We start from the raw sequence: 14,905 nt of genomic DNA on the forward strand, positions 1-14,905 counted from the left end.
AAGCTTAATCCTGAGGAATTGTCTAAGACAGGGGTCCCCAAACCTTTTCGACCATCGACTCCTTCATGGAATGCTCAATCCCTTATAGACCCCCAGGCATGTTCAAAAAATACATAAGCAAACGTGCAGTTTCCATGTGCATTAGTGAGGGAAACTGCATACCATATGCATGGTGTCCAGGCCTCGCAGCAAAAACCCAAACTTTCTGACAACACCCCAATCACCAAGTAACAGATCTGTAAATTAAGTAAGCAAGTGATTACAATAAGAGTAAAAAAAAACTTTGCTTCTGGCTGGGAAGATGCCCAAGTCTTCAGCATCAGCCATGGTGACTCCATTCTCAACATCAGGTGTGGTGCCATCCTCATCAAAGAAGTTGCCTCGGGCTCCTGATAGGAGCGGGGACCTCAGACTCTACAATTCTTTTGACTCCAACCCCCCCCCCCCCCGGCATTTATCGAGCCCCCTTTCCACCCCTTGTTTAGTCCCATCGACCTCCCCTCCCCCAGGATAGATATTGACCACTTTGGAGACCCCTAATCTAAGAGGAAGATTATTTTAAAAGACTGACTCTTCTGACAGTAAGCATATCTAGGAACAATCCAGTAATATATTAATGTTGTTAACTGAGACATTTATCCTATGAACATTACAATCAAATGATCGGTGCTCTTGTTTGATAGGCTAATTGTAGCATCAATAGGTGAGTTTCCTCCAATGGGATTTTAACAGCTAATTTTATAACTTACTTCCCTTGATTTCCATTGACTTGCTTTATCACGGAGTGTGCAACCTTTTTTTTAAAAACTCACATTCCACTTTAAGTATTCCCTATGATGTTGGTGCTCTGTAAGGGATTGCTTAAGATGGTATGTGAGTCGAAAGAAAAATGTTTGAAAACCACTGTTTTAATCATACCTAATTGACTCGTTTTGTGCACGGTTTCATAACTCCAAAGGAAATGGGCCAATGAGAATTTTTCTCAAGCAAAATATTTTGGTAACAATCGGGTCTAGAGCAGTGATTCTCAACCTTCCCTCCCCACTCACATACGACCTTAAGCAATCCTTTACTAATCACTGAGCACCAATGGCACAGGTGGAATGTGAGTTTTTTTTTTAAAAGTTGCCCACCCCTGCATCATGTTGTGATGTACAATTCTTGACCCAATATTCTTGAAAATCTATTATAATTTCAAATATCAATTTTTAAATTATATCCCATCAATGTTCATTTTTAAAATATTCTTCATACCTGGTATCTAATGGTTGAATGGTTGGACACTGTAGTTTCTGGGGTTGTTCTGAACTATTGAAATCTTTAAGTTAAAAGCCCATTACTATAAATTTGAGAGTTTTGGTCCAGTGGTGAAGAGGGAGTTTAAAGAGGAATATTTTATGGTAAATGAGAAAATATAGAAGTTATAATTTTATGATTATTCTTCAGCTCTTTGAGTACTTGAGATAACATTTACTATTGCTGTAGTGTGCCAGAGGTGTATCACTGTGATCATGTGAATCATTCCCAGCATGGTTAGTGTAGTGGTTAGAGCAATGCTATAATAGCGCAAGTGACCCGGGTTCGAATCTGGCGCTGTCTGTCATGAGTTTGTATGCTCCCTCCATGTCCACATGGGTTTTCTCCGGGTGCTGTGGTTTTCTCCAACATTCCAAAGATATACAGGGTTAGTAGGTTAATTGGTCACATGGTTGTATAAGGGTGCCATGGGCTTGAGGGCTGGAAGGGCCTGTTACTGTTCTGTGTCTCTAAACCTAAATCCCTCCTGTATATTATGGGAGCTGCTCCCAATCAGATTCCTGAACTCATTTGAAGTAATCAGCCTTGAAGATGGTGAAGAGTCTTTAACTTGCTGGATGTAATACTTTGTGATTCTTTTAAGAATCTATTATAATTGACATACTTCTTCATCTTACAGTTATCCTTTATGGAGAGAATAGTTATTTCAGGTTGTGCTCTCATAAAATTGATGTTGTGACCTTATCAATCATTTCTACCAATTTGACATTTCATTCTGAAGGTACTAAAATATTTCTTCTTCTTTGGCTTGGCTTCGCGGACGAAGATTTATGGAGGGGTAAAGTCCACGTCAGCTGCAGGCTCGTTTGTGGCTGACAAGTCCGATGCGGGACAGGCAGACATGGTTGCAGCGGTTGCAAGGGAAAATTGGTTGGTATTGAATCTTACAATTTTTATAGAGGAAACTTTGAATTGTGTTCATTCCATTTGTTGAGTCAGTATAACCCCTGAAGCTAATGTTGGTAACGTTCTGAAATAAAAATAGAAAATATTGGAGCACACAGCAAAGCAGGCAGCACCTGTGGAAAGAGAAACATATAGTAGTTAATCTTTCAGAGCTGACTAACACACATGGTAAAAAAATTACTCTTAAAATAATCTTTTTTTGTTTGCTTCAGTTTGATTTTTAACTGATAATTTTTATATTAAAACCTGAGATTAACAAAAACATTTATTTCCTTGAATATTAATGATCATATCTCACCATTGCAAATCAACAGGATTCATCTTCATTTATTTATACAGGGAAATTATCCATGAAGTCTTTGGAGTTGAAAAATATGTTAGGATTGCATTTTTATGTTGACTTTAGCTGTGACACAGCTGCAGCATATGAGGGCCTTCAAATATTGTCAATGATATCAGTGTCACGAGGAATCTATCTTGGTGCAAAATATGTCTTGTAGCTTAGTTTGGCTGCTTTTGGCCCGCCAGGGAAAATAAATGAGGCTGTCCAGATTATGTGATCTGGATATCCAATCCAACCCAGGTCTCATGAAGAAGAGGCCACATTTTTTTGTGTTGGATTACTTTGCATGGTGTTTTTTTAAATATTCTGTCTTCTGCTGACCCTCAATATATAATTCTTCTTACAAAAGACCATTAGCAAGAATCCTGAATAAGTAGGGACTAGGTATACCAATATCTACATCTGTTTTTTTTAAACATAATCAAAATCTTCCTTGAGCTATAGTCATTTAGCATGGAAGAAGGTAAAGAATTACGGCCATTTTAGCTTTTAGTACTTAAAACATTAAAAAAAAAGTTTTATAGTTATTGAAGAATTAGATCATACTATTTACATAAGACATCATGACATGAAGTTGAGGGATCAAAATCAAGATAGTGAACTCAGTTGGATGTATGAGCGTCTGATATTTAGTTTGTCTTTAACTTCCAAATTTTAATATATAGGCATGGATTTTGGAACCAACTGATTGAAGAGAATATTTGCTGGCCGACTGAATGACTGGGAACTCGTGACAGCAGAATAATTGATCTCTAAATAATTTCATTGGTTCATTTTAAGCTTGGGTTTCATCACAGAACAATGGAATAGATTTGCAGAGGATTTAAGATCTGAGTAGCCTTATGATGACATTTTTATTCTTCTGGTAGATAAATACTTGGACAAGATTTTATTTTACGACTTGTCACACACCAACAATGTGAACAGTTGTTTGCACAGCAATAGAAATTAATCAGCTAAGGTGTCACAATATTCCTTCTAGAAACCAATACTTTAATGCAAGAGAGGGTTAGCTAAATCTGATGCATATAATACCATTAATATTGATGAGCTCAGTGTAAAATTCAGAAATTTAGATTGATTATTGATTTAATCTTTGACAATTTTGGTGAATTGAAAAGAACTTTTCAAAGCTACAGAAATGTTTTTTTTTTACCGTACTCTTTCTATTTCAGCACCATAAAAAATTGTTTCTATGAAATGGTTTACATTTTTATGAATTTAAGGAAGGAGCCAAATTGAAATTAGGAATGCAATTATGTTCAAAGGATCCTTGTCCAGTTCAAATTCATTTTTCCTGCATCAGATATGCATTTACATTAAATCAAGTCAGATGTATGTTTATATAACACAATATACATTTTCAGTTGAATTGAACAAGCAAATGTTTATTAATTTTTCTCTTAGTACATTTGTGGTGTTAGTTTGATGTTTTTGCTGATCTCTGAATACGTTAAAAATATCATGTTTGGGTGTATTTGAGGTTATAGAGCATCTGTGGAATGAAAATTATGTATTGTCTCTGATTGTGAATGCATCAGTAATCAAACCACCGTTGTGTAAAGTTTGTAAGATGGAGGGGGTGGGGAAATATCTTAAATATATTTAAAATGCTGAAAGATGGTCAGATTGTGCAAATCCATTCTGCTCTCTCTAATTCAACCATTCTCAATCATTTTTTGGCTATGGCCCCCTTCAGACTGGTCAAAGTTTATGGGCCCCTTTTCCTGTGAAGCAGTCATTGTAGTTGGTTTCTTCCATACTTCTCTCCTACCTATGGTTATTAGCACTGACAGTATGAATATACTCTATGGGCTGGTCCGCACTTGTACCTGTGACTCCTCACCACAGAATCCCCACAAAGGGCTGTTGTGCCCAAACCCCACCCTCAGTACTTGCCTTGGAACTAGGCCAGCAACATGTGAGATGTGCTGATGTTTTATGGTGATTAAAGCCTATTAATCTTGACTCTCAGTCTAATGTGGTTAATCAGTGGTGCAACAATTTAATCACCATAATTTTCATGCCATGGATAAGGCTATAGAGGTGGATAAACTGGACACCAATCATATAGATCTGGAGGGCTCCATCAAATTCGATCAATGGTTGCACTGTCTCAATGCATTCATAAGATGCAACCACGTGCAGAGGAAGATAAATGAGACCTACTCTTCGCACAGGTCGGCCACCGTGTTTTTCAAATGATCAGAGACTGAAATACTTACTCGGCTGCTATGGAGCTCCTGCACAGACAGTGTCGGCCCCCGATGAATGTCATCTATGCCAGGTACCTTCTGGGCAGTCGTAGTCAAGCACCTGGTGAGTCAGTGGACAAATACATGTGGATCCTGTGGGAGCTGGGGCAAGCCTGCGACCGCCGCCGTTCACTTGGAAGAGTTGATATGAGACACGTGTGGCTGAATTCAAGTCTGATTACATATGTCAGAAAATCCTGGAAAAGGGCAATCGAAGCCTGCAGGAAGTCATAGACCTGGCCAAATCACTCGAGATAGCACAGCTAAATGCAGAAGTCTTCTCTTCTGGAAATGTGGGCACCACGTGGGGAGCACAGGCACTGCCATCGTGGGATGTGGGGTCCCAGGTCGCCACCGCCGCCATCCTTGTAAGAGCTTCCTGGCCTGAAACACGACATGTTCTGCCTTCAGGAAGAAGGGACACTATGGGATGGCATGTAGGTCCCATTCTTTCTCCAGCAGTGCTGCCTATGGCCGGAAGTTGCTGCCATCTTGCACAGCATCACTTCTGGTGCCACTTCCGGTCGCGGGGAATGGCTCAGCAATCCCCATTGAGAATGGCTGCTCTAATTTATCAGCAAGTTTTGATATTCGCTGCACCTATGAAAATGGGCCAGGAGGGAAATGGCTACAGATTTAAACACTTGACACCATCTTCACTTTATCTTAAAGAATACTGAGTTCCATCTACATCTTGGCCAGTCTTTACCCTACCTGAGCAATTCTTTTGCCTTGTATTTTTTTTACATTTAGACTTGATAGTTTCACGAAATTCCCAGTTGTCCACCATTATCTCCACAAACTTGACCTGAGATGATCCATGAAGGCCATATCCTAGATCCCACTCACACACCACTTCTTTCCTCAATGACTGACCTTCATTTTCATTTTATGAATTATTTTTTATCTTCATGTTTGTATTTCCCCTGCCCATATCTGATCAACTAATCCCCTAATATTCTTTAAAGTGCCATGGAACATTTTGTGCATCAATAGAACAAAATAATTTATTTGTCTCACCAAGCTTGCTCTGGTATTTCAAATTATGGGTTATCATATTCTCACTTCACTTGATTCCATTATTCTCAGAAGAGCTTAAATATTCTCAATGATTAAGCATCCAGAACTAGTGGGGTAGAATAGCTCAAAGATTCATATTTTCTGAATGAACAATGTCTATTTTTCTCTTCCCCATGCGGCTGATATCTTACCCTGGGACTTGACTCCTGGATTCCCAGCCAGGAAAGACATCCTAATAACTATTAATAATCTGCTTCATTGATAGTTCTAGTGAATATAGGCTTTCTTTATGCAATCCTTTCTTATAGGATAATCCCCTAATTTTAGGAATTAGTCTACAGAACCTTTGTTGGACTCCTTGTACAGTAAGGGAAGTATATCCTTCTAAGGATATATTATCTTTCTAAGGCTAAGGATACCAAAACTGTACATAGTATTGTGTCATCTTACCAAATCGCTATATAATTGCACTAAGACACCTTAATTTTTGTGTTTCTTTGTATTTCAGGGTTCAGATTTTTTGTCAGAGTAAATATAACCCTGAGATTATTTTTCCTGCAGGTAAAAGCAGAATTATCATTCATTGGTAGTGCAAGAAAAAAAACTGTACACAACATACACATGTAAACAAACGGACTGTACAATACAGAGAGAAAAAATCAATAAAGTGCACAAGTACGAGTCCTTAAATCAGTCCCTGATTGAGTTTATTGTTAAGGAGTCTGATGGTGGAGAGGTAGCAGCTGATCCTGAACCTGAAGGTAGGATTCTTGTGGCACCAGTACCTCTTTCCTGATGGTAACTGTGAGAACAGCGCGTGTGCTGGGTGGTGTGGATCCTTGATGATTGTTGCTGCCCTCTGACGGCAGCGTTCCCTGCAGATGTTCCAAATAATGGGGAGGGTTTTGCCTGTGATGTCCTGGACTGTGTCCACTACTTTTTTGCAGGGCGTTTTGCTCCGGGGTATTGGTGTCCTCATACCAGACTGCGATGCGCCCTATTTGAAATATCGATGAACTTGCCATATATACTGTCCCGATGATTTGCATATTAACTTTCAATGAATTGTCAACACAGACACCCAGGTCCCATGAAATGTTAACACTTTCCAGTCATTCATATTTATTAAAAATCTGTTTTTATGCTTTTTTTTCCAGAAGAGATAAACTTTGAATTTCTATATTGCATTAATATCAAATTACCTTTGTTGTCTCCTTGCAAACTCCTTGTAGCTTACTCATGCACCTTGATCTGAATCATCAGCCAATTTGAATATATTTAATCAGGCTCCTCATCAATTTATTTCAGTGGTTTTCAAACTGCCCTCCTAAACTCACATTCCACGTTAGGCAATTCCCTATGCCATAAGTGCTCTGTTATTAGTAAGGGATTGCTAAAACCACTGCTTTATTTGATATAACTGAAGCCTAGCAATGAAACTACCTATGAAATTTCTGCCCATAGTGAAGCTTGATCCAGCCCCTAGGGTCTGCTTAGAAAAGCAAGGACTAGCCTGTATGCGGGGATTCATGTTCTCAGTTACACATAATGGCTGTTCAATAAATAGCCTAAAACTAAGCTTTGAAGAAGACAGATGCTTGATTAACAAGATACTGCGTATTTGATTTGAGCCAAAAAAATAATTGGGTGCATTATAGGCTAATAGTGTTGTATTAGTGTTTCAGTTTACCCTTGAACATAGTTTCTCATTACTTTGCAATAATTATTTGGTTAAATTTAAGTCATGAATAAAGGCAGCAAGAAGAAAATGCATAAATAGGAATAGTCTTTCAAATATGCCACTTGGATTTATCTTAGACATTTGGATAAACAGGGAGCATAAAAATATTGCTACAGCTGATTGTTAATGACTAAGATATCCCTGTAAAGCCTTAGGATTCAATTTCCTTTTACTGAAGAACAATGGAGTGCTATGATGAATCACAGGGCCAATTCCTGAGTGAATGAAATGTGAGAGATGGAGTACATTAGTGGCTGGGGAAACTAGCAGTGGCTGGTAGTCTCTGTTCTTCTACACCTTTCTGTGTGTTGGTCGCTTTAGGAATGAAATGATGAGATACTTAAAAATTGGTCCCATATAAACCTTGAATTAAATGAGACCTTAATTTTTTTCTCTCTTATGTGCTCTATTGTTTCATGATATAGTGAGTGCCTGACTGGAAATGTATACATACATATTATTATCATTTCCTTTGCTGTACTTAAGATTTGTTAGACTGCAATGTTTGGAAAATCGCGGAAAAAATAACATAATTACTTCCTGTGTGGTCATTCACACTGGGTGTTTTTAGACTGCAAGTACCTGAATGCAACAGACTCAGTGGTTGGACATGCAGTAGAGTAGATGATCAACAATGAATTTGCCAGTACAATTTACACAGCAGGTTTCTTCCAAATAGTTGTAGGGGTCTTGCAGGATAAATCACAGTGCAGGAATTCCTGCTCATTCTGTTTCATCTTGTATTCGTTTGTGCAAGTTCTTAGACAATGCATAGATGAAGGAAAAAGTTCTTTACTTTAAAGTTGATGTAAACAGCACCATGAGGCATGCCATGAGGCTGCAAGCCTCCATTATAGATCTTATATACTGCAGTCTCCTGCTCTGGGTCAGCCCCCTGCTGGCAGCCAAGTATAATCAAACAGGAGCTATAATCCTTAAGGGATTGCTAGTTGCATTGGAAACCTGATAGCTACCATTACATCTCCATTTCTTAAAACAAAAATAGTTTACTTTTGCATGTCTTGACGATCTCCTAATTGATTGTCTTTGAATCTGAGATGTTGCCTCAGATGTGTATTTAGGTTGTTCAGCAGTATTAATTTTTCCATCTACTGTGGCTAGTCCCATTTGAAGATCTCGACGATTTCTTCCCAGAACAGCACCTTCATCTGTCTAAATGGTGTATGATCTTGGTTAGACTTCCCTAAAGATAGTTCCCTTCTGAGTCCATAGGTTTGTCTTTTAGCCTTACTTGGTCACCAGTGTGGAGTTCTGGTAGGTGTTTTGTTCCTCTGTCAAAGTAATACTTTTGCTTTTCTTTCTGAATTTCCTCACTTTCTCCCCCTCTTTTGTTTTTAGGAGGTTCTTCTGTATGGGTAGGTTTGTTCTAAGCCTATGTCCCATAAGGAGTTGTGCTGGTGACATACCAGAGAGGCATTGTGCGGTATACTAGTATGCTCTGGTAGAAGTCTGTTCCACTGTCTTTTACCTTGTACATCAGTCTTTTCACTGTCTGTACTGATTTTTCCACTAGACCATTGGACTGAGGAAAGTGAGAACTTGATGTGGTGTGTACAATGTCCCACTCTTTGGCAAACTGTCGGAACTTTAAATTGCAAAACTGGGGTCCATTGTCTGTGAAGACCTCACTTGCCACACCATGTCTGGAGAATATAGCTTTCATACCTGTTATTACAGCATCTGCAGTGGCAGTGTTCAGTTTACAGACCTCTGCATACAGGGAGTAATAGTCTGTGACTACAAGATAGTCCTTCCCTTGACATATGAATAGGTCAGCACCTACCTTCTGATAAGGTCTGTATGGTACTAGGTGTGGCTTTAGTGGTTCTGCAGGATTGCTTGTTTGATATTTCCAGAATATTGTACAGTTTGACACTTCATTTGTTATATCATTGTTGATGCTTGGCTAGTACATCACCTCTCGTGCTCTTTTCTTACACTTTTTGATTCAAAGATGTCCTCCATGAATCATTTTAGCATCTCTTTTCTCAGACTCTTTGGAATAATGATTTTGCTTCCTTTGTAGATGATGTCTTCAACCTCTGATAGTTCCGCCTTGCAGTTCCAGTACTCTGCAATGTCAGATGAGCAGTTCTGCTTCAAGTTGGGCCAAGATGTTTTTTCTCAGTTGTCTCAGTGTTTCATCTTTGTTTATCTCTGACTTTATGAGCTCCATTTTTGCATTTGATGTGGGCAGTGCACTTGTGATCATGTCCACCAAGGCATTCACACCTTCATCCATTTTGGTGTTTGTGGGCTCTCTCATGTCAACAGCTCTAGAAAACATTTCTGCTGTGTGCATTAGCTTACCCAGAGTGTACGCCACATTTAGTGTATAGTGTTGCAGCCTAATCATCATTCTTTGTATTCTAAGTGGACTTTCATTTAATGGCTTTTGGAACAATACAATACAATGGTCATTCTCTGCACATTGCTTGTCCTGACACAAACTGATGAAATCTTTTACAGGCTTATGTGATGCTGAGCAACTCCTTTTCAATTTGAGCGTATCGTGTCTCCGTGTCTGTCATTGAGCGTGATGCATATGCAATGGGGTGCCAGTCATCATATTTTTGCAGAAGAACTTCACCAAGCCCACTATATGATGCATCTGATGATATCTTGATAGGACTCACTGGGTCGTAAAACCTCAGAACTGGTTCCTCTGTGAGCAGTTTCTTTAGTTCCCTCCATGACTTTTCATGGTCATGATCCCACTCCCATTCAATTATCTTTTCTGTTAGTCTTCTCAATGGAGCCATCCTTTCGGAGAGGTAGGATATGAATTTACCCATATAGTTGACCATTCCATTCAACCTCTTTACATCCTTTTTACATTGTTGCCTTGGCATGTTCCTAATGGCAGACACCTTTCTGGGATCTGGTCTGATGCCCTCACTGGCAATAATATCTCCTAGTTAGTTCTGTCACCGCGAGCTGGCATTTCTCTCTATTCAGCTTCAGGTTTGCTTTCCTTGTTGCTTCCAGCACTTTATGTCTCTCATCATGCCCCATTCTCGTGGTTCCCCAGACTATGATGTCATCCATTGAGGTATCAACTCAATAGATGATATGGATAGTTTTGTGATACACTTCAGGAGTTGAGGCAATTCCAAATGGTAACCTTAGGAATCTGTATCTGCCAAATGGACTATTGAACGTGCACAGTCTTGAACTTGTTTAATCCAATTTCAACTGCCAGAATCCTGATCATGCATCTAACTTGCTGAAAAACTTTGCATTTGCAAACTGTGACATGATTTCTTCACACGTCAGAAATTTGAAGTGTGCTCTGTTTAGATCTCTTGGATCCAGGCAAATTCTAAGCTTTCCATTCTTTTTGTCCACAACAACGAGTGAACTCACCTACTCCATTGGCTCAGCTGTCTTCTGAATCACATTCAGACTTTTCATCTTTTCCCACTCTGCCTTTAATTGTTTTTGAAATGCAAATGGAACTTTTCTGCATGGTTGTATTATCAGTGGCACATGTTTATCCTCTCTGATCATGTTCTCCTGGAAGGCAGCCTAGACCCTGAAATAGGTCATGTACTCTTTTTACCAGGTTCATTTTCTCACAGGCTGTTAAACCTAGTGTGGCCTATACATCCTTTAATACCATAATGAATGCTAGCATGTGCTCTTTGTCCTTGTGTTTCACTTTGACCATGCATTCTCCTGCACTGGTATATCGGTACCTGAATATCCTGTCACCATCACTTTTGTTCCATACATCTTTGGTCTGGGTCTAATCTTCTTAAAATCAGTCTCTGATATTACATTAATTTGTGCTCCAGTATCCAATTTAACTGAAATATATATGTCATTCTCGTTTAATCTCAACATCCAGGCTCTGTTTTCTTTCTTGTTTTCAGTCACAACATCTACATAGAATTCCTCTATCTCCCTTTCATCTATTGCATGAACCTTGCTTTGTTGCACTTGGATCCTACAGCAATGGCCATAATGGTTGCTTTTGTTGCACATATTGCATGTTTTACCATGTTCTGGACACTTTTTTGGTTGGTGTTGTGTGACATGGCTTTCAATTGTCCTTTTCATTTTTGTTTGCTGGCCACACCTCTCTTTCTACTTTGGCATGCTTTTTGTTAAACGGTTTATGTCTGTTCTTGCTTACTGCATCCACATTGCAGCTAGTTTCACTGAACAGCTCTTTTGCCTTTTATAGTTTCTGTAGCCCTACAGAGTGCTCAGTCTTTTTCCAGGTCTAGATTTTGCTCTCTTACCAGTCTTTCCATGAGACTATTACCTGGAATACCACACACAAGTCTGTCTTTTATCAGCGAGTCGGTCAGTCCACCAAATTCACATGTTTTGCTTTTGTTTCTCAATTCAGTCATATACTGATCAATATTTTCTTCCATTTTATGTATACATGTGAAAAATCTGTGCCTCTCAAACATCACGTTACCTTTTAGGTAGGCAGTATGCCTCAGACTGTTTGATTATTTTTCCAGTTTCATTTTGTCTTCTTCAGCAGCAAATGTGAAGTTATTATACACCTCCAGGGCTTCATCACCCACGGTATGTAAGAAAACTGATGCTTTCACTTTATAATTTTTACCCCAAATGCCACTAAATAGAATCCAAAACGTTGTTTGAATATGTTTCAAATTTCAGCCACCTGTCAAATGAAGTTTCCCTGATGGGTGTAATCCTTCCAATTTTTACTTCATTAGCCTCTCTTCACTGATCAGTTGCTAACTTTAGATTTTTCCTTTTAAAGTATTTCCTTTTAATTTTCTTCATCCCACTTCTGACACCATGTTTCATCTAGTATTCGTATGTGTGAGTTCTTGGACAACACCTGGATGAAGGAAAAGGTTCTTTACTTTAAAATTGATGTAAACAGCACCATGAGGCATGCCTTCATTACAGATCTTACATACTGTAGTCTCATGCTCTGTATCAGCCCCCTGCTGGCAGCCAAGTATAATCAAACAGGAGCTATAATCCTTAAGGCATTGCTAGTTGCATTGCAAACCCAATCATTATCATTACACATTCCTTTTTTGACTGCCCGTGTAGCGGAAAAAATCCTTGATTGTCCCATTACATGCCTGCAGTCTAAAAACCATAACTGTTGAACTTTTGGTCTACTTGCCAGTGCAACCCCATTTAGCTGAGCGCAGGGAGGCTAAAGGACTGATATCTGAGGAGATCGCAGCTGATTTGTTTGCTTTGCTGTGAATTTCAATGTATGTAATTAATGTAAGATTCACAATGTATAAATGCAGTACTCAGAAATGCCACATTGACAAACTTGTGGGGGGGTGGGGGGAGAAAACTCTTTACTTGCAGCTTCCGGTTATGCTTCCTGTGCAATATTGAACAGATTACATTTTCACGCAACTGCTAAAATTATTTGCATAATCCTAAATATAAAATCTTGCTTTTACTTGGCCAGAAAAATACGATTAGGATCATTTAATTAAATATTATTTTATAAAAATGTGCTGATGTAAAGGGGAAAAATTATAAACGTGTTCCACAATTTCACTTAGTTTGGTTCATTTCATGCAATCAAAAAGAATCTGAATGCATCATATGCCTCAAAGTGTGTAGATCAATTCAGTTCTGATGGTAAAAACAGAAAATACTGGAAAATGCAGGCCAGGTTGTTGCTTCTGTTGGAAGATAAACAGAATCAACATTTCAGGCTTAAGGCCCTTCCTCAAAATTAGGGAGGAGACAAAAAAAAGTAATTAAGAAGGTGGGAGTGGGATATTTCAGATCAGGCAAAATTAGGGTGACCATAGGATTAGCTAGATTCAGATTATCTATTTAAATAGTGAATGGGAACAGTTAGAAAGCAACAATGTGGACAAAAGAACATGGAACTTGCAAATTGGAGAACAGGTTGGACTGGGCCTTCCCACACTTCCAGAAGGAGAAAAAAAACAAAACAAGGGTAAATAAAAACAGCAAACAAGATGAGCTAATACCAGGAATAGCACGTGGTCAACTGTACAGATAGCAATTAAATTATCTGAAATTGTCGAAATCAACATTGAGTCTAAAAAACTGCCAAGTGTCCAGATGGAAAATGAGACACTGTTCTTTGACTTTGTGTGGGACTTCACTATGACTGTATAGAAGGCCACAGACCGATGGGTCAGAGTAGGAGTTGGATGAGGAATTAAAGCAGCAGAAAATGGGAATCTCAGGATTGCTCCTGTGGATTGTATGCAGGTGTTTCACAGAGGGATCACCCAATCTGTGTTTGGTTTCTCCAATATACAGGAGACCATATTGTTAAGAGCAAATATGGTGCCCCAGAGTGGAAGAAGTGCAGGTGAATTGCTGATATATCTGGAAAGACTGTTTGGGTTCCTGAATGATGGAAAAAAAGGTGAAGAAGCAAGTGCTTCAAATTATGGGAGTTCTTTGAGGATATAATAAGTGCAGTGGATTAAGGAGAACAGGTGGAAGGTATTCAGTAAGGTACTGCATAAAAGACATCCATGAGATAAAGATGGTGGGAAAGTATTCACATGGATAGTGGATTTGTTAACCAATAAAAGGCAGAGAGTTGATATAAATGGGTGATTCTCTGCTTGGCAATCAGTGAACAGTTTCATGATGGTTGGTGCTGATCCTACAACTGTTCATGATATACATTAATGTTTAGAAGAGGGGACCGAGTGAAGCACATATAAGTTGGCTTTGAGAGGAAGAACAAATTGTTCAGAGTATACAGAGAGTATGCAGAAAGATATAGATAGGTTAAATGAGTTGGTAAGAGTCTGGAAGATGGGGTCCAATGTTGGTAAGTACAAGGTCATCCACTTTGGAAGGAAAAATATCAGATCAGATTATAGCTTAAATGATGAAAAATTGCAACATGCTGTTGTGCAGAGAGAATTGGGAGTGTTTGTGCTTGAATTGTAGAAGTCTGTTTGCATGAGCAACAGTTAATCAAGAAGGGAAATAGATGTTGGCCTTCATTGAGAGAGGAATTGAATTTAAGAGCAGGGAAGTACTGCTGCAACTGTTGAGAGTACTGATGTGGCCTCACCTGCAGCATTGGATGCAGTTCTGGTCTCCTTATTTGAGAAGGGATGTACTGGCTTTGGGGATGTTGCAGAGGAGGTTCAACAGGTTGATTCTAGAGTTGAGGGGGATTAGCCTATGAGGAAAGATTGAATCCCTGGGACTAGCTGAAATTTAGATAAGACAGAATCTTGATAATAATGATGGTAATGGGAACATAGGAAGTAGGAACAGAAGTAGGCCAAAAATGGCCCATCGAGCCTGTTCCGCCATTCAATACGATCATGA

At 39.0% G+C, this 14,905-nt stretch overlaps 1 long non-coding RNA gene across 1 annotated transcript in view; it reads right to left on the bottom strand.

The window, feature by feature from the left end:
- Positions 1-501: 501 nt before the first annotated feature.
- The window catches only part of LOC138757631 (uncharacterized), a 47,847-nt gene continuing 33,443 nt past the window's right edge, over positions 502-14,905 (bottom strand). The window contains exon 3 of the long non-coding RNA XR_011353768.1: positions 502-2,287. This is a non-coding gene — a long non-coding RNA (uncharacterized lncRNA). The remainder of the gene's footprint in view (positions 2,288-14,905) is intronic.

The sequence above is a fragment of the Narcine bancroftii genome, chromosome 3, assembly GCF_036971445.1.
Source record: "Narcine bancroftii isolate sNarBan1 chromosome 3, sNarBan1.hap1, whole genome shotgun sequence".
NCBI lineage: Eukaryota > Metazoa > Chordata > Chondrichthyes > Torpediniformes > Narcinidae > Narcine > Narcine bancroftii.